The 21,251-nt window shown below is 34.2% G+C and overlaps 1 protein-coding gene, 1 long non-coding RNA gene and 1 pseudogene across 3 annotated transcripts in view; 2 read left to right on the top strand and 1 right to left on the bottom strand.

Annotated features, from left to right (window-relative positions):
• Window positions 1-21,251, top strand: part of LOC127834914 (polyubiquitin-C-like) — a 345,452-nt gene that overhangs the window by 226,701 nt on the left and 97,500 nt on the right. The window lies entirely within an intron of this gene.
• The window catches only part of LOC127834917 (uncharacterized), a 71,601-nt gene that overhangs the window by 14,001 nt on the left and 36,349 nt on the right, over window positions 1-21,251 (top strand). For both annotated transcript variants that reach the window (XR_008028282.1, XR_008028281.1), the window contains exon 2: window positions 7,703-7,780. This is a non-coding gene — a long non-coding RNA (uncharacterized LOC127834917). The remainder of the gene's footprint in view (window positions 1-7,702; window positions 7,781-21,251) is intronic.
• The window catches only part of LOC127834880 (polyubiquitin-C-like), a 321,474-nt pseudogene continuing 303,182 nt past the window's right edge, over window positions 2,960-21,251 (bottom strand).

Raw genomic sequence — 21,251 nt, 5'->3', positions numbered from 1 at the left:
TTTTAGTAAAGCTATAAAATAGAAAAATATGCATTTTTAACTTTAAACAGTCTTGCAACAGCTAAGAACTGATGTTTTAGTTGCAATACTGTTGGCATTTTTTAATGTCATAGCATTTTGATTGCATTTGTAGAAACATATTTTAATTAATTTATAACATAAAACAGCTAATTCCAATGCCAAAAACAGAATATTTTAATCAAATATGGCAGTAACATGTAATTTCCTAAATTTTGGCGGCCATCTTGAAAATGGCGGCCATCTTGAAAATTGGAGATGGGTCCATAGCTAGAATTGAATAAAATACTTAAATCTACAAATGTGCCAAGTTTGTTGCTTTTATCAAAAAGTGAACAATTTCACTGAATACAAGCACCATATGATCTTGCTATCGATAGGTCCCGACGGGATGTTTTTTTTAATTTTACACACACTCATATTAAACACATGTTACAAAAAATGATTTGACTCCTGAAGAGACAAACAGATGTTGAGTCGCTAGGAATTTCGTAAGTCGGTCGGGTAACTCCCAACAAATGTTTTTTTTAAGGTCAGCATCAAATGCAAAAAAGGAACAAAATTTCAACAACAATTATAAAATGATACGATTAAAACGGAAACATATCTTGAAATTAATAAATCCAAAATAACAAAGAGCAGATATGAATGCATCGCTATATTTATCTATACCAGTCCATATAAACCGCCCCTAGAGAGCCTGTGGTACAATATGCTAGTGCAGTGCATTACTTTGCTAATCGATCGCTTAAAATTTCAAGATGGTTGACATTTGCAACATTTAGTACAATTGTTAGATTGCTCACCAATCAGAAATCAATATTATTTCCCGGACATTTGGACCGGCAACATAGATTTTCAATCGGACTTGTCTTTAAAACGTCGGTCAGGTCCCATGGCATTTTTCCTGATTTTGTGAAGCGGCCCTCACTTTGTGAAAAATGAGTCGATAACTTTTCACAATTGTGAAAAAAATGAGTCGCGAGCTTCTGAAAATTGTGAAAAACGAATCGCGATCTTTTCCAATTGTGATATTGAGTTGTTTAAGAATTAGTATAGTTAAAGCATGTTTTAAATACTTGCATCATATTAAAATGTCTGTAAATAATGCATTAAAATGATATTTTAATTGTCATGACACTTTATTTCAACAAATAACCACTTACAGTTAGATCAACAATATTCTGAATTGTACACTCTATCTTAAACCATAGAAAAACCTAACCTGTCAATATCTTGTATGGCTTAATAAACTTATGTAAGAAATTAAAACAAGTTATTATATTTGTTCAGATTGTACAAAGCATATATATATATATATATAAATATTTGTAAAGATTGTACCAAATATAATATATATATATATATATATACATGTACGTTGTTTGAACATTACTGCACTTCATGAAAATGCATTTAAATTACTGTTCATATAAATGGATCACAGTTATACTTTATTTTAACCAATATTTACAATTGTCAACGGATAAGATATAGAATAACAAGTCACACTTTCGGTTATCAATGCATGAATCATGTGATTTCAGCAAAATTTAAAATGACTTTCCTTATACGCTGTATAAATCTTTTGTTTCTTTATTGTAATCGGGGAATAGCAATAAATTGGGTTTATTTGACGTTTTTTTAATCTTTTCAACATAGGCACGCGAGTTTCGCGACGCCATTTTGTTTGTTTAATGGTGAGGTTGATTGGCCGCGCTTGAACTAATACATTGGTTGCACCAGTTTAAATTTTTAATCGATTCAGGTTTGTAATCGATTAAAATAAGCTACGACACTTAAACGATTCGTTAACAAAATTTGCAAATTTCCATTAGAAGTTTTCTATTTCATTTAAGTTAAACATTGTTCTAACTTGAAATTAAAATTACTGCATAAGTACTGGAAAAAAGTACATGTAGTTATGAATTATCCGATTACACGTGTACTTACTGCTGTTTTGAATTATAGTACATTTTTGTGTGCAATTTAATAGTATTAAGTTTTGCTTACTTGTTATGTATTGTTGTGAAGACTCAGGATGGCTCGCTTTATAAATAAAACTACATTATTTGTTTTCACCTTTTGTTTTATTCACCCTTTGATACAGAGCCAATGCAGTGAAGTAGCCTATATGAAATAGTATTTATATGAGGTATAAACTTAAATTAACAAATGATATTCTAGTATATAACTACCGATACATGTTATAGTAAAGTGTTATATGTTTACATAAACTATCATGTTTACGCGTTAAGAAAGGCGAGACATGTTGTGTTTAATGATACCACTTGTAAAAACATATGGTTACCTCAGACGGTGGGTTTCCGATCTTAGTCTACATGTATGTGTGTGAGTCTATATATTCCAGTGAACCGTCATTTTTTCCATCATATAGAGTATTAAGTTGTTATGGCATTTTGGATGGATGATTTCAGTTTATTTCATTAAAACATTAAAATAATATAAAAACACTGAACAGTTTAGTTCTTCTTAAATGATTAAGAAAAAGAATGGTTACATTCACTATTTAGATTGCAAGCATCTTCTATTATTGCACAACGCATCCTTAATTGTGCCGAACACGAAGGAATGCATCATTAAAACCGAGACCCATCAAAAGCTAAACATTAAACAAGAGCTGTGTTTCTAAAACACAATGCCCCCTACTTCGCTGCTTTGAAGCCATATATTTTACCTTTGACCTTGATGGATGACCTTGACCTTTCACCACTCAAAATGTGCAGCTCCATGAGATACAAATGCATGCCAAATATCAAGTTGCTATCTTCAATATTGCAAAAGTTATGACCAAGGTTAAAGTTTTGTGACAGACATACAGACAGACACATACAATGACAGAAAGACAGGCCAAAAACAATATACCCCGATCATTCGATCTGGGGGCATAAAAAGAACATAATCTAGAAAACAAAGTATGTAACAACATTGATTTTTATTATGAATATAAAGTACATATATTATACTGCGAATACATTTTAAGAAAACGGTTAAATGTCCAAGTGTTACATTTAAGAAATAAAGACAAATAAATGTTCATCATTTGAATCGCATCAATATTATAACACAAATAATTTTAATATCTGCGAGTGAAATATTCAACTAAACAATATTCCACTCATATTTAAACCCACGCGAAAGACAAAAATAACTAACGGGACATGAGTTTCTGTAATTGCTCACACTTACAGGACCTAGCCAGATTTTATTGGACCTTTTTCTGTTGAACAATATTATAGGAAAACAAATCAACAAAATAAAGTGTCAATTGTCATCAGTATTACAAAAAAATATTTAATGATAACTTAAGATCTATATGAGTCTAAGAAATATGAATTTGAAATCTGAAAGGCTATGCTGCCACTTGAAGTCATAATTTTACTTGATAGGTGCACAAAGTCAATGAAAGGGCAAAGGTTGCATGATTCCCCGCTATCGAAATGCATTTATAAAAAGGCTTAAAAACGGATGTTCTATGATTTCGTGTGATCCTATCGACCAATTAAACACCCTCGTTCAATAATACGTCACATGTATATATGAAACGCGCTTTAATATTTTATCTTCTAATGCCATATTCGAGCATAGTAAATGAAATCAGTACACGTTTCTGACAAATATGCAGTTTTGTTTTCATTTCGCACCAAATACATATAAAGATAAACTTCCGTTAAACCAGGAGGGTAGCAAGGAACCAATTGACACAAAACAAAAGAAATGACAAGACACACAAGTACAAAGCAAACGCACATAGATGAACACAATGATTAAGCGCCTTGGAATGGTCATTTCAAAAGTAATAGGAGTTTAAACTGGTTTTTACACAATCTCAGAAATTATACTGGAAATTAATTATTATTATATCATGAGAACCGATATGTTTCGTATTGGTTGCTTGTGGTTCAAGAACCGGCAAGCCTATATACCAGTAAGAGCTCGGATTCATCATTGATGTTGTAGTCACCGAGGGTACGACCATCTTTTAGTACGAGGCCATTAAGGACCAACGTCTGTATTTGAGTGGGATGTCCCTCGTGGTCTTGGATCCATGCCTTGATTTTTGCAATGGAGGTAGAGGGCTTCACCATGAGTGTCATGGTCTTGCCAGTTAGGGTCTTCACGAAGATGTGCATACCTAAAATAATTAATCAGTATATTAAATTTGAGTTAAAGTATACATTGCATTAATTGCAATTAAGTCAATATGAGTCGGTTATACCGCTCGGTTTATATTACTTTTATAACAAACATCAGTAGTTTATTTTTTAGCTTATTTGTTATCGTATAAATTACTATCTTTGTACATACAACTGAAACTTTGGATAACAAGAGGACCACAGGCCCTATATAAGATGCCCACCTCAGACCCTAAGAAATCTAAGTGTTCTAAGAAGGTAGTGTAAACAAGGTTTCACAATACACTTATATGGGGAACTGCCCAAACATCTCACATCCATGCTTATAAAAAAAAAACACAATCGTTTTCAAACTAAGTCCAGATATACAAGGGCTGTTTTTAAAACATGCATGCCCCCCATATGGGCTGTCAGTTGTAGTGGCAGCCATTGTGTGAATACGTTTTTTGTCACTGTGACCTTGACCTTTGTCCTAGTGACATGAAAAACAATAGGGGTCATCTGCCAGTCATGATCAATGTACCTATGAAGTTTCATGATCCTAGGCCTTATTATTCTTGAGTTATCATCACGACACCATTTTAGTGTTTCGAGTCACTGTGTGCTTGAACTTTGACCTAGTGACCTGAAAATTAATAGGGGTCATCTGCCAGTTATGATCAATGTACCTATGAAGTTTCATGATCCTAGGTGTAAGCATTCTTGAGTTATCATCCGGAAACCATTTTACTGTTTCGAGTCACTTTGACCTTGACCTTTGACCTACTGACCTGAAAATCAATAGGGGTCATTTGCCATTAATGATCAATGTACCTATGAAGTTTCATGATCCTAGGCCTAAGCGTTCTTGAGTTATCATCCGGAAACCATCTGGTGGACGGACCGGCGGACGGACCGACCGACCGACATGTGCAAAACAATATACCCCCTCTTCTTCGAAGGGGGGCATAATAAAATTATTTAATTCTTCGGATAGTTTCACGATGACTGGGTCAAAAATGTGACTTCTGAACGTAAAATTATTTGTACTAAAGCCACATGAGAAAAACAGCCACATGGCAACCTTTTTTAATGACAGGAACCATAGTTCACTCCTCAAAGAAATCATGAGAACGAATATTCAGAGAAAAAAATATTATTTCTATATAAAACAAGACTATTGCCAAGCAATATAGTACCGGCTCCACCATTGTCATATTCTATTTTTATTTTTTTGTTGTTGCCATAACAACCAGAATTTTTGACGTAGGAAGAAAATGAAATGACGTGCATAATGTCCATATTGCCATCTATCCATGTTTTAAGTTTCATGAAAAAATATTAAGAACTTTTAAAGTTATCGCAGGATCAAGAAAGTTTGACGGACTGACGGAAAGGCAGAGCGCAAACCCATAAGTCCCCTAAGGTGAAACTGATAGGGGACAAATATGCCCCGCCCCCTGGTGCCCATGTTTTTCAACCAACCGAAAAAAAATTTCAATTCATCAAAGATATCAGTGGGAAAATCTTCACACCAAGTTTCATTATGCTCGGAAATAAATGTATTTAACTATAGCCATAAATTACCATATAAGGAAAAAAGCTCGGCCCCTTTACAGCCATGTTTTTTTAAGAAAACGTTCTTATATTCAAATTCATCTAGGATACCATTGAGAAAAATCTTCTGACCAAATTTCATGAAGATTGGACAATAAATGTGGCCTCTAGAGTGTTAACAAGGCAAATGTTGACGCGGCACAACGGACGACAGACAAACGGCCATCACAAAAGCTCAACATGAGCACAGTGTGCTCAGGTGAATTAAAAAACTGAATGTGGAGCTATATCCCACCTGGCGAGGTCTTGTCTGACATCCTCATGGTCGTTGCCTGCTGCTGTCGCTCTGAGTGCCATACCGCGCGCGAACCCCCGCAAGGAGTCTTCTCGGTCGTCACGAGGGGGGACGACTCGCAGCTGATGCTGCCACGCTTTCGTTTTTGCGTCTTCTTGTCTGAAATGAGTCAACGGTGGGGAATACAATACATGGTCATAAATGAGTACGGTTGAGAATGCAGTTTTTGTCTCATTGGTTAAGTGCCTTCGCATCAGTTTAATGTAACAAGAGGGCCTGAAAGGCCCGAAGTCCCTCACCTGAGATTCAAAGGTGCTGACCTGTTCTGTGCAGCCCAAGATTTCATTAAAACAAATGGTCTAACTAACTTACATGAAAATTGAACAACCTGGGGCCACGTTTTCAACAGACCATTTAAAACAAATATTCTGACCAAGTTTCATGAAGATTGGACAATAAATGTGACAGACTGTTAAAAGTTTTTACATTTGCCATATAAGAAAATATGCTCCGCCCCCTGGTGGCCATATTTTTCAACCAACTGGAACAATTTTTGAACTCTTCCGAGATATCATTTTTTTTACAATTCTTGTGACCAAGTTTCATGAAGATCAGACAATAAATGTGGCCTCTAGAATGTTAACAACGTTTTACTTTAGCCATATAAGGAAAAATTCACCGCCTCCTGGTGACCATGTCTTTCAACCAACCGGAACTATTTGTCAACTCATCTAAGATATATTTGGGACAAATCTTCTGACCAAGTAGTTTCATTATAATTGGACAATAAATATGGCCTCTAGAGTGTTAACAAGGTTTTACTATAGCAATATAGGGGAAAATGCCCCACCCCCTAGTGCCCATGTTTTCAACCAACCCAAACCATTTTCAAACTCCAAGATATAAATTTGATGAATCCTCTGTCCAAGTTTCATGATGATCTAACAATAAATGTGGACATTAGAGTGTTAACAAGAGTATTTTATACGCCATAAATAACCATATTAGGAAAAATGCCACGCCCCCTGGTGGCCATGTTTTTCAAGCAACCAGAACAATTTTTGAACTTGTCCAAGATATAATTAGAACAAATCTTCTGACCTAGTTTCATGACGATCTGACAATGTGGCCTCTAGATTGTTAACAAGGTTTTCCTATAGGTATATAAGGAAAAATGCCCCGCCCCCTTGGGCCTTGGGGCCATGTTTTTCAACCAACCAGAACCATTTTCAAACCCATTCAAGATATTTTTGGGGTGTATCTTCTCACCAAGTTTCATAAAGATTCAACTATAAATGTAGCCTCTAGAGTGTTTACAAGGTTTAACTAAAGCCATGTATAGCCATATAAGGAGAAATGCCCCGCACCCTGGTGGCCATGTTGTTTAAGAAAACGTAACCATTTTCAAACTTATCCAAGATATCATTGACACAAATCTTCAGACCAATTTTCATGATGATCGGAAAATAAATGTGGTCTCTAAGAGTGTTAACAAGGTAAATGTTGACGCCACACGACGCACAACGGACAAAAGGCGATCACAAAAGCTCACCATTAGGTGAGCTAAAAAGCTATAACTGAATGTGTATACCAAGTTATATGTATATAATGTACTTACTTTTCGACTTATAACAATATTTATATTTTGCCCATGGACGGGCAGACAAATAGATATTTCATTTAACATTTTTTTCAGATGTACAGATTGAAAGTTGGACAGACAGACAGCAATAACAGATGGACAGGAAACCTATGGTCCTTTCCAGTGATATTGGTAGGGTTACACTTACATTGTTATAGTATGGCTTTTTCACAGAAATGACTAAATAATGCAACATCACCGTGTCAACTATGTTCCATAAATTTGAAATATGTTGATCACTATATGGTGATACAAAGTATCCAGTATCAACATTTCATTGTCATAACATTTTACACTTCATTGTGATAGCATGTTTGAAGAATCAATTCAATTGCTTGAGAAACGAGGAAGAAATTTGATACACAAAACGATATACATTTTATGCAGACTGACTGACAGACCGACAAGGTGACACAAATATTCACTCTATTAACAAACTTTATTAATAAAATTCACATCGACCATTAACAACCTTGCAAAATTGTATGCACAATAAGGGAAAGAACGGTTCGCGCTTAATTTAAAATTAAAACCTTTAGGACTACTTTGGAATGTCTTGAACATGTACCTTCTGCTTTTGCTGTACCACATTTTGCACATACTGCTCCACATTCTCCACATCTACCAGTCCCAAACCATTCTGGATCTACTGGCGTTCCACAGTTTTTACAAAATTTCTGATCAGATGATAGTTCAGCATTGCATGGAATACCGTCTTCATCTTTTCCAGGGCACAGAACCACCTTTGCTTTTACAGTAAGTTTTGTCCCACATTCCTGGCAGAACTTCCCGTCCCCTTCTATCCCGCATTTAGGGCACTTCATATTTGAATTCCAATTAAATCACAACGCTTTCTGAAATGAACAGTATGTTAACCATAACCTATTAATACTCTTATTCTATGTGTGATGAATAAGTCATAGAATCTAGCTAGACCTTGGAAAATTTGAGTTAAATCATCACCAAGCCAATGTGTGCATTACTGCACAAAACATGATAACCTTCTTTTATATTTCTCTATTTGTCAAGGCTTTTTCTTACCATTTTGGGAATGCTTGTGAAATTTTAAATTTTGGCGTTATTTTACTTTTAATAGGGAGAAAATATAATTGCGTGATTGATAAGAATAATTAATAAACTGCTACACTGCGCCTAACGTAACACCAAAAAAAACAAACATATTTGCAGGGGCAAGTTTAACACTAGTAAATGGACTGAATAAAGAATGAACCAGAACAAAAAAAACTTATGTCAAAGTCCACATTAGTTAGCAAATACATCTAGATACATATAGACCCAAACTATTTAGTCAACTTTTATCAACTTTTAAAATACGATATTAGGTATAGAAGAAACAATATTGTTTAAGGGGTAAATGTATCCGATAAATAATACCCTGATGTTGATCCGCGACACTAAATGACTGAGTGAGTGACTTTGTGATTGAGTGACTGACTGTGAGTGAGTAAGGGAGGGAGTGAAGGAGTGAGTGACTGAGTGACTGACTAAATAAGTGAGTGACTGACTGAATGAATGAAAGTGAATAAATGAGTGAGTGAGTAAGTTACTTATACGTGCAGTATAAGCACCTGCTGATAGCCACTTGCAGTACTTTGATTTGTTTGTATAATTCGGCGTGCATTGATATGCATCTATTTAAATGTATTCTTTACTATTAAGTAACAGCATTATAATAAGCGTATTGGGTGCATAGTTTATAAGCACGTGCTAATAGCTAACTTTTTAAGGGGTCAAGATATCGCAAAACTAACACCGGATTCAGTTTCAGGGAGACAAAATCACATAGATTGATTGGACTATGTTATTGTTTTATTTCACTGGAATTGAAGGTATACTGGATTTTTAACTTCTGTTAAAAGTGTGCTGCATTCTTATCGAATTTTACCATTTAAACTCAATTATTCCTTATTGGTCTAGATATCGGAAAATTAACACCGGATTCGGATCCAGCGAGTCATATTCATGTAGATTTCACTATCTTATTGTTTGATTTCGATGGAGTGAACGAGCGAGAGAGCAAGCGTATTTCGTTTTTGGACGTAAACAGGACGTAATTAGGAAAACGGTGCTCAATGCAAAACATATATTGATTATAACTTTTTATTATTTGAAAAAAAAAAAAAAAAATTCAAACTTTTAAACAATACTATAAACTGTTTATGTTTTATTAAAAAAATGAACTTTTTTTTGTTATATGATACATAAGTATTTTTTGAAAAATAAAATTTAAAATTTCATAACTTTTTTGGGTTAATTTTGAGTGTATTAAACTGAGTTAAATTAATATATTTAATTTGTTTACCTTTCAATGTTTTGCATTTCACATCTTTAGTTCAATGCTATTTCAATTAACTGAACAGCGTGACAAACATAATAAAGCAAAATATGCATATGAATCTGATTATACACAGATCCACTATCATATAAATCAAATCATGTTTGTCTATGTTCGAAAGATCCTCTTCTAAATTGTTTTACTTCGCGAATAGACTCAACTCCAATTTGCAAACAAAAACACTCGTTTCCGTGACACAAATTCATTGTGCACATTTCTAAACAAAATATGTGTTTCTTGTATCTAAAACGCAGTCTTTTTCGTTGACAAACACATTTCATTATTCCTGTCAAACTATATGATGTCAGTCGTTAATTCGATTGATAGTTGTCATTTCAATAATCTTAATTTTCGCTTCACAGCGGCGCCATTTGCATACGAAAATACCAAATACATTTTAAGAAACCGATTTTAATTGGAAGATTGGGAAACGAGAGCCAATTATATCGCTCGTTTTAAAAATGCTTAGGCAATCTACCAGTGTAAAATGCGGAGAGATTTCGCGGGCCGCGGATGTATTAAGCATATTTTCATTTTTGTGACCCCCGGGGAAGGGTCAAATTTGACCCCAGGGGCATAATTTGAACAAATTAAGTAGAGAACTAATAGATGTCAATACATAGCGAATTTGGTAGCCCTAAGCCCTACGGTTATGGACAAGAAGATTTTTAAAGTTTGCACAAAATAGGCTTTGTATAAGCATATGTTCAATTTTGTGACCCCGGGGCAGGGTCAAATTTGACCCCAGGGGCATAATTTGAAGAAATTTGGTTTATGACTATGAGATGTATCTACGCACCAAATTTGATAGCCCTAGGCCCAATGGTTATGGACGCTAAGATTTTGAAAGTTTTCACAAAATAGGCCATATATATCAAATTTTCAATTTTGTGACCCATGAGGCGGGGTCAAATTTGACCCCAGGGGCACAATTTGAATAAATCTGAAAGAGGTTTACCCCAGGAACATTTGTGAGAAGTTTTATCAGAATTGGACTTGAAGTTAAGGAGAAGAAGATGTTTAAAGAAAAAGTTAACGCACGGACGGACGCACGCACGCACGCACAACGGACACAGGACAATGACATAAGCCCCGCTGGCCTCTGGCCAGTGGAGCTAAAAATCACATAAATATCTCAGTGTTTAGGAAGAAAATCAAAATTAATTGGAATTGCAGCTAATATAGATTTTGGGATTGTCTATATCTATTCGTCACGCGCACCTGCAAAGTTTAGACTCCGCCCACTGGTTGGCAAAAAGAGATTGGATTTATATAAGCGCATATAGAGAAGGTTGACGAATTCTTCGTTTTTAATGATAATCATGCACAATTTCAAATATAATTTTACTAATTATGTCTGAATAAAACATTAGCATGCAAGGAAATGCATCTTTGGAACGATTACATTGTTATTATTATTATTTGTTTTTACTGACAACGAACTCGGGAGTGAAACACAATCTAAGAGCTCGGTATGTGGTTAAACAAAAATCTCTCTTCTTGGCACTTCCTCGCGACCATTTTTAGTTAAAAAATGCTCAGAAATTGAAATTCTTTCAGAATAAATTAAATTTAATGAACGAAAACAAATAAGGATAAAAACAAACAACGAATAGGTCAATTGTATGTACGCGACATAGGGTAACTGATTGGAACCTTATATGTCTGGAGAAACTTACCTTCTTACACATTCAATAAATTCTATTGTTTAATGTAATTGTTTTATTTAATTGTTCACACTAATTTTGGCACTCTTTGTAGCAGCATTTACATCCCGGTGTTTAATTGCGCCTTTGTTGTCACTAACCGATTATCTCGTTATGATCGGATACTGTCAAGACAATTACAAAGAAAACATGGTGTCATAAACCCAGGGACCTAAACTTGGGCCCCTGCATAAACCACATGTTGCAGACGAGTGTCTGGTCAGTAAACATATGTCACGATACCTCAATGTAATCTCTTGGCATATTGAGCAATCATTTAAGCCACTTTTTAAAGCTTAAAATACTGATAAGTTAATGTTTAAATGAAATATTTGAACATTTTAACAAAAATGTTGACATTTGTCGGAAATGTATTAACGGGAACGAGTGTATATATTTATTAGGCAGTTAAGCTTAATAATACATTGTTTAATAACTATACATTTTTAATATTGGGCAATTTTACTGCTATGCAGTTAAGGTATTTAACGGGTACCGGCAAAAGTTAACTCCGCTATTACGTGTAAAGATTGTACATTACTGCAGTGTCCGAAACACGATCATGAACATAAGCAGTCACAAAAGGAGCCGTTAGATAAATTAAATATATGCATTTATCATATAATGCTATAGACAATCCCAGAATCGATAATATGGGCGCCGCCATATTGGCTATTACGTAACCCGCGATTGAAAACGAGTGTAGGACATAAGCCTTCTGGGACATTAGCCCCTAGGACAAAAGCCCCTAGGACATTAGCCCCTTTGGACATTAGCCCCCTAGGACATTTGCCCCTTAGCACATTAGCCCCTACCTATGTTAACATTCATTTGTTAGGTATTTAATTTCATCTTTTATTTTTAATTAATGGGTTGTTTTTTTAAACAGTAACAACAACACAATATGTTACTTATGTATCTAATTGTAAGGTAGTTTTAGACTTCTGGATGGGATCAGATAGCAAAATGTTTGCAAAATAAGTCCAAAGATAAAATTAGTAAAGAAATGTAAAAAAACACTAAAATTTACGTGTGTGGTACAAGTTATATATATTGTTTCTATATACATATGAAATTTAAAAAATGGAATAAAAATGCTTACCTGTAAACAAGTTTTGAACGTTTTAAAACACCTGGGGGCTAATGTCCTAGCATGCACTTTTTTAAAGGGGCCTTTGTCCTAGGGGCTTTTGTCATAGGGGCTTATGTCCTAGGGGCTAATGTCCTAGAGGGCTTATGTCCATACCCCATTGAAAACGGTACTGAAGAATTTGACAGATTACAACGTTATCATAATGTACACCCGCTTTATTCCAATAAACAGTACTTTATGACTTCGCACATTAGGATTGAAAACAAGTGAAACATAAAACCAAGTGTCGATATGTATCACATCGTAAATCAATATAATTTAAATTAAAAATATACACGATAGATTCATAAAATATGTCTCTGCACCAATATTCAGTGAAAACACGTAATGTTTAAGGCCGAGTTGGCATTTTTAAGCATACCTTTCAGCATAATGCCTTTGTATAAAATTTAATTATTTCTTTATGGAATAAAATTATTCAAGCAAAATTATAAAGGTATAGAAATATCTAAAGTGTGAAGTAAACGTTGTGGTTTTAGCGTAAATAGTGCCGGAGATATTAACAAAGATCTATCAATATATAAAGATTGGAAACATCCATTCAGACCATATTTTTTGGATAGATCTTTGATATTAATTAGATAGATTTAAGATCAATGTAGACAATTAAATTGATATCTGCCTTTGTTTAAGCCTATATTATTTCTTATTAAATGTCGTACTTTCTATACTTTCCGGAGATATTCATTAAGAAACGTTGTAAGATTAAAGACTTAGGACGACTTCTTTAATTGAATAATACATCGCTTTGTTTGTCTAAACAGTTACCATTTTGCTATTAATATTTCCCTTGTAAGTGTCATTTTAAAGGTAATATACAAATCTATAGCCGAAATGAAGTTTGTGATTCTAAAATTGTTTCGTAAATCCTTGTTATCGAAATGTAAGATTTTCAGGTAGAGATTTTTTTTTAAATTAAAATAATGTATCTAGTTTAGTCTAAAACTAAAGTGGTTTTTAGCAATCTTTTATTTAAAAATCGCTCTCAAGCTAATACAAAAATAACTAGCCGGAAATTGTGTGATTTAAATGAACAAGTATCGGAGTTATTCGCTTGCAAAACTGTGTTAGATGTCAGGATATGTCATACTTTTTTATTGGAAAGGACATATCAGCTTTTGTCTACAACTTTCTTATCTTATTATTTAAATAACGTTTTACATGTTGCCTGAAATATTATTAAATTTTCTTAATAACATCTTAATTCACGATTGAAATGTTCAACATGAAAAATAATGAGCCTTAAATAAACTTAAATAGTTCCAATTGAGTTCTCCAGATTTCCTAAATGTATGTCTTTATTAAATGTTCGTAAAACGGTCTAAATGAACGCTTAAAAAATAACAACAGGCACAAAATAAGTGATTTATTTTTCTTTAATTACGGATTATAAATGACAGTAACATACATCACTTGAAAAAAACATCAGCGATAAAGGCGCGAACGAATTCGCTCAATGGGAGGCGATCAACAACAAATGGGATTGTTTACCCTCGGGACTTCGGATCTATTTAATGTACGCAACAGTTGACGAGTGACGTCACGCGCACCTGCAAATATTAGACTCCGCCCACTGGTTGGTAAAAAGTTGTGAAATTCATATAAGCGCATATAGAGAAGGTTGAAATAATCATCGTTTTTATTGATAATCATGCAATATATCAAAAATAATTTTACTAAATATGTCTGAATAAAACATAAGCGTGCAAGGAAATGCATTTTTGGAACGATTATATTGTTGTTATTATTTGTTTTTACTATAAACGAGCTCGGGAGTGGAAAGCAATATGATTTGAACCTTAATATGTCTGTAAAAACTTACCATGTTACACATTAAATAAATTCTCTCGATAAATGTAATTGTTTTTATTTATTGTTCACACCAATTTTGACACTGTTTGCTTCATCATTTTTAACCCGGTGTTTTATTGCATCTTTGTTCACCACAAACCGATTATCTCGTTATGATTGGATACTGTCCAGACAGTTACAAAGAAAACATGGTGTCATAAACCCAGGGGCCTATACTTGGGGTGCCTGCATAAACCACATGTGGCAGATGATTTTATGGTCATTAAACACAATTTATGATACCTCCATGTCATCTTCAGGCATATTGAGCAGTCATTTAAGCAAAATGTTAAAGCCAAAATACGTAACAGTTGCCTTAATAAAATATGTTAACATATTAAAAACAATGAAGATATTAGTCCGAAATGCATTAGCAGGATTATGGATATATATTAGCCAGTTTAATAATAATATACAGTGTTTAATAACTATAAATTTAAAATTCTGTGCAATTTTACTGCTACACAATTAATGTATTAAACGATTACCTCAAATATAAAATTGGCAACTACGTGTAAACATTGTACGTTACAGCAGTGCACGAAACACCATTATGAAAACAAGCAATTAAAATTAATTGCGTAAAATAAAATATATAGTCTTATTTATCATAAAATGCTTGAATGTAAGATGTATCACTCCTTCTCACTTAGTAAAAAAAATCAATATACAGTACACTCCACGCGTTTTCCCCAAAAAACGCGCTCCCTCCGCGGGTTTTTTCTGCTAGCAAGTGTTCACGCGGCGTTGGAAGAGCGAGGTAAACTCGATAAAACGCTCGGCGTTACGCCGCGTTCGCTAATTCCCGCGGCGTGTATTACTTTAGGCTAGTCGGTAAATGCAGACACTTTCCGTTCTTATCAGTGATCGCCGCGCAACGCCGCGTTAGCAGTGTGCTACTGGACATGCCAAAAAATAAAAACATGTTATAATAAATTGTTTAAATACTGTAGTACATGTATAAAAAAGATAATTGTATAGAAAATTAATACATATAAAAAATATGTTTTTAATTCACAGGTACGTCTACAATATGAATTATTCTAATATAATACATTTGACAAATTAATATTTAAATCAACACATATGACACAAGAATAAATGTTCCGTAAAATTTCCAAATGAGAATAATAATTAGTAATCCGAAACACACTACGATTTTTAATTGTTTACACGACGTTTACAAATGCTTCCAATATACAGTCCTCATGTATATTTCCCGACAAAAGCGCGCGAAAATTATGCTGCAATGTACAAGGTCAAGGTACAACGTATACACCTGCAAAGCGTGCGTGTATTGATTTTTTTATACAAACTTTGTAGCGCAGAGAGCATTGTTGATTTCGGTTAAAAGTTTCTTTGGTATTTATTAACGAAATTATATCTCGAATAAGTTGATATTTCCTCTTAAATAATTTCAAATCGAACACGCCGAATCTTTATCGATACGGTATTTTAGTAGAGTAATTATTTTAACACTAATTGTACTGTAAACTGATTGCAGAAGACATCTGGGCGGAACTGGATTTTAAGTGTTTGACGTTATGAAACACGCAAAGCTTGTCTACTGACCTATTGTGTAGACTGCTGTCTGCGGTGTTTTGACAAAAGGGATTAACATGTGTGAATGTCACTCTGCTGATTTGGTCCATAATTACTGGTAAACATTGTTTAGAATGTCGACGCAACAAGAATACAACTGTGAATATTAAATGCAATTATCTACTCAATAGTTACCACCGTTTAGCAATCAATGGAATAACCTACAAACAAAGAGAAATTCAATGCATTAGCCAGCAGAGAATTGACTATGTTCCGACAATTAAAACCATTCCTTATGCATTCGTTGAACGTGTTTACTTGAGTAAGTTATGCCTTTAGACAGGAAGCGGCTTTTCTTTGATTACGTCAAACTGTCAATTCACACAGATTTGCGAGATTTTTAGGGTCCTTGGTCATTTGTATACATGTTCAGTATAGAAAATCACCTGCTAACATGAAAACTTTGGATTAAATTATCAAAATAAAAACAATGTTGCAAACTGTGTTTATATTAATTGGTAAGTATTAGTTAAAAGACGACGTTTTGTGTGTCGTAAATCAACGAGTTTTCTATACAACAACAACTACTTCTACAACCACGTCGGGATTGATCTATCTTGGTTTTTTTTTTAAATTGGAAACATTATACTACATGTACATGTATGCACTTTTAATAAATGTAATTTTATTTGAAAATCAAGAAGTCAAACAAAATTAAATTGATCGTTATCTCGTAAAACGCGGAGTTTCCCCCGCGTTGCCAACGCCGAGGGCCGCCACGTCGGCTTATCAGTTTTGCCGATCGTTAACCGCCGCGTCCAAAATCATGCAAACGCCGCGTATAGCGGGATTTTCTTAATCTCCCTCCAGGTCGAAACCCGCGGAGTATGGAGGGAAATTGGGGAAAACGCGTGGAGTGTACTGTACATGCAAAGACAGTTCAATTTTCACAATATGCAGGTTTTTTTTCCATTTGTACATGTATGCTTAAAATTATTTATATTATCATTCAATCGAAACGAAACGAAAATTAATTCAGTGGAAAAGAAAATGATACAATTTAACAAGCATTACGTATTCCGCTTTTTAGCGCTTTGTTTTATAATTCATTAAATGCACCTCTTACACATTCGATCGCTGATGAACAATAACAATATCCACACCACCTATAATTGTGATCAAATAAATATATGTTTCATTATTTTTGAAATATCATTTATAAAAGTCTTACTATAAGAAAGAATACGGCTTATTTATTTGTTTTGTTTTGTGGGATTTCCAGTAGTTAGTCTTCCGATTACGTTTACTCTGATGCTAATAATTATATCGTATTTTTATAAAAGACGAAACTATATTTATGAATAAAAATTTATTGGTACTATTGATTTATTTGCGTTATTATTTAAGAGACTTGATGTTTATTTTGGATTATTTTATCGTTTTATTGACTTAACAAAAGTCCTTACACATGTTTTACACAACTGTAACCAGTGTTTCGCCAACCAGTCATGCGCGGAAAATCCCGAAATTACAATTTACTCGTCTATAGTAAGCCTTGCCTTTTGCTGTCTGTTAATAGAAGCTTCTCCCATTTTGGATTATATCCCTTTAAAACGCATTACTTTCCTTAGCAAACATTTAGAGAAAGTCAAAGTCCGATAACTTCGCCAAAAAATAATGGACTGGAACGAACTAGATCTGCACCCGATTGTATAAACAGTTGAACCGGTGGTTAATCACATACCGGCGGTTAAAAGTCGGTAACATGGTGGTTACTGGTCGGTAAGCGTTTGTATAAAATTTGGTTAGTTATACCGATCGGTTAAAACCCAGTTAAAACATACCCTGCTTCCCTAGGTGGGTAAGTACAAGTAACCGAAAGGTAACTTACACAAAATAGCCGCGGCGCGCGACATTATAAAAGCTAACCATCGACGTCACGACCTTCACAATTTCGATGAGTAAACAACAAAATTGCAGCGACTGACACTTTATTTGACTTAATTAACAGGGCAATACGATTTCCGACTGCGGACGACGAATTTAAGGACCAGTGATTTTTTTTGATTTTTTTTCTTACAGCCTGTGCCTTTTGGATTGGGAAAATTAGCGCGATAAACCATGAAATTGGGAAAAATAGCGCGATAAACCATGAAATTGGGAAACATTATAAATATGATTATAAGAACAGAATTAAAATTATTAAAGTATGTTTGACAGCATTTTTATATTATAAAGTACTAATTTAATGTGTTCTTACAATGAAGACAATGTTAAGTTAATATCCTTCCACATTCATATTGAACTTGCAATAATTTATATAGATTCTTAAATATATCATTTAATCATAACCTCTTTATCAGTAAGAATTTAATTCAGTATTCTTTTAAATTAAATATGATATGGTGAAAACATTAACACATATTTATTAAAAAAAACGCTTTAGTGGTCTTGCTATGTTAATGATGTATTATATGGAGTTAAAATAATTTATTTCATTTCTTTACCTTTCAACATCTTGCACTTCAATGCTATTTCAGTAAACTGTAAAGCGTGAAAAACATAATAAAGCAGAATATGCATATGAATCTGATTTTACACAGATCCACTAACATATAAATCATATCATGTTTGTCTCTTTCCATTTTCGAACGATACTCATCTTAAATGCGTTAACTTTGTGAGTAACGGTAGACAAACTCCAATTTCCCAACACTGATTTCCGTGATGCACATTCACTGTGAAGATTTGTAATAAATATTTGTTGTTTTTATCTCAAACGTTATATTTTGCGTTAATTGACACACGCATTAAATTATTCCGTAATAACCATATGATATCCGTTGTTAATTTGAATGTTATTTATCATTTTCGACGCGCATCGCAAATTTTTCGTCTGCCTGCCGCCATCTTGGGCGTGTGTAAAAACAGGCGTTTACAATCGGGATACATCGACTATCGTCGGTATCCTCCGCAATATAGAGAGAGACGTGGATAGCAACGTAGTCGTATTCGGCTAAATTCGCGAAAAATACGTAAGTCAGTTGTTGTTCGGCGACGACTCAGCAACTCGATCGGCACTCGTTCGAAATTATTGCTAAATTACATTGTAATCTTATTGGCTTTATTGGGAAAATTTTGTCTTTTTTGGGGAAATTTTAATCAAATTTTTGGGAAAAAACGTCATTTTTTGCAATTGGGAAGCAGCCGAATATCGGCTGTAATTTCTGGCAAAAAAAATCACTGAGGACGCACAGAACGTGTTTCTTATATTCTGTTATGGGTATGCCGTGTGTGATCCGATGCATCAATGGCGCCCATGTTAACATCATTTCTCCGAGAACAGGGAACAACAAAAGTACAAACAAAAAACAAAACACATTCGAACTAGTATCTTACCTTTAATAATCCTTTAAAATCCATAAATAATCCATTTAATTCAATAATTGACGAGTTTGCATTTAGGGTCTTTGATAATTATTTTAGCATAGTTGAATAAAGATTCTAATGCCATCATATCATTATATTCAAATGAGAACTCAATAAACTTTCTTCTTCGCCACACGCTTCGTCATGTACTCTATGTACATTACTGCTGTTAAAATGAACCGGAGCAGTTTATCAAATGTGTCGTGTTCTGATAAAAATGGGCATAATGCATGTGCTTAAAGTGTCGTCCCATATTAGCCTGTGCAGTTTGCACAGGCTAATCAGAGACGACACTTTCCGCTGTTACTTTTTTTTGTTAAAATGAAGTCCCTTCTTAGCAAAAATCAATTTTTGGCTTTAAGTGTCGTCCCTGAATAGCCTGTGCGAACTTTGTATAATTTGTATGTTACATCTAGAACAACTAGAAGAATAGACGTCTTTGTAAGCACTCTCTTGCAGTTTGGAAGCACCAGGGATTCCGCTAAATGATGCAAGTCCCGACATCATTATCAATTTGTCCCTGGACATTTTGATGAGCTCAAAGTTAAAATTTACATTTTATTTTATTGTGAATTCATTTGTAAATGAATTTGATAAAAAAAATACATGTCGCTGTTTATAAGCGTGACACTTCGCGCGAAAATTGCGTCATTAGAAAATGCATTGTGGGAATGTTTTGGTTAAAGTTACCGGTGGTTAAATTCCACTATGCGCGGTTAGGTTACTTTGCGGTATATCGTGTTTATACAATCGAGTTACCTTGAAGGTTACTATACCTGACTAACCGCAAACTTACCAATGTTTGAATGTTACCGAGCGGTAACTTTAACCAGCGTTTATACAAGCGGGTGCTGTAAGTCACGGAGGTAGACTCACACACCATAAATCATGTAAATATCTGAAAGCCTTTCACTGAATCATTCAGAAAAGTAACTCCAGAAACAGACGGCCAAACGGATAGGAGGACAGACGGACAGTGCGACTGCTATATGCCATCCTACCGGGGGCATTAAACAATAGCAGTTGTTATTTTTTTAGAAATAACACGGACTCCTGAAAATAGAGTTAGAGACTGGGTCGAATCAATTGAGGGACGAAACACTTAAGTTAACGTAGTAGCAAGACTCGAATTGCAAAAAAAAATATTAATGAATACGGTACTCGCTGATTTTCAGATGGAAACACATACAATGCATAAATTTGATGCTATACGCATAATAAAACACACAATAAACTTACTTCAATTTCCAGGAAATTGTGCCGGCATCTTATGGATTTTCATGAAATTATGGCGCTAATGTATCGGTGCACAATGCGACATTACACGGTTAATTTAATCAACTCAATATAGGGTAACTATAAAATACAAAACACTAATGTGAAATTATATGTATGTTTCTAGTCCAAATAATTAGACGTAAGCTACCCCGCTTACGTCTAAACGGCTACCGTTGTTTTCCTGTAGCAAATTGAGTTCAACTTAAACTTCAGTGTTTTACGTTAAATCTTGCTAATGCATAAAATTATCATTAATTAGACATAAATGTGAGCAATTACCTCTTAAAT

The sequence above is a fragment of the Dreissena polymorpha genome, chromosome 6 (assembly GCF_020536995.1).
Source record: "Dreissena polymorpha isolate Duluth1 chromosome 6, UMN_Dpol_1.0, whole genome shotgun sequence".
Taxonomy (NCBI): Eukaryota; Metazoa; Mollusca; class Bivalvia; order Myida; family Dreissenidae; genus Dreissena; species Dreissena polymorpha.
The sequence above is the reverse complement of the archived record's forward strand: the minus strand, read 5'-3'. Positions and strand labels throughout refer to the sequence as shown.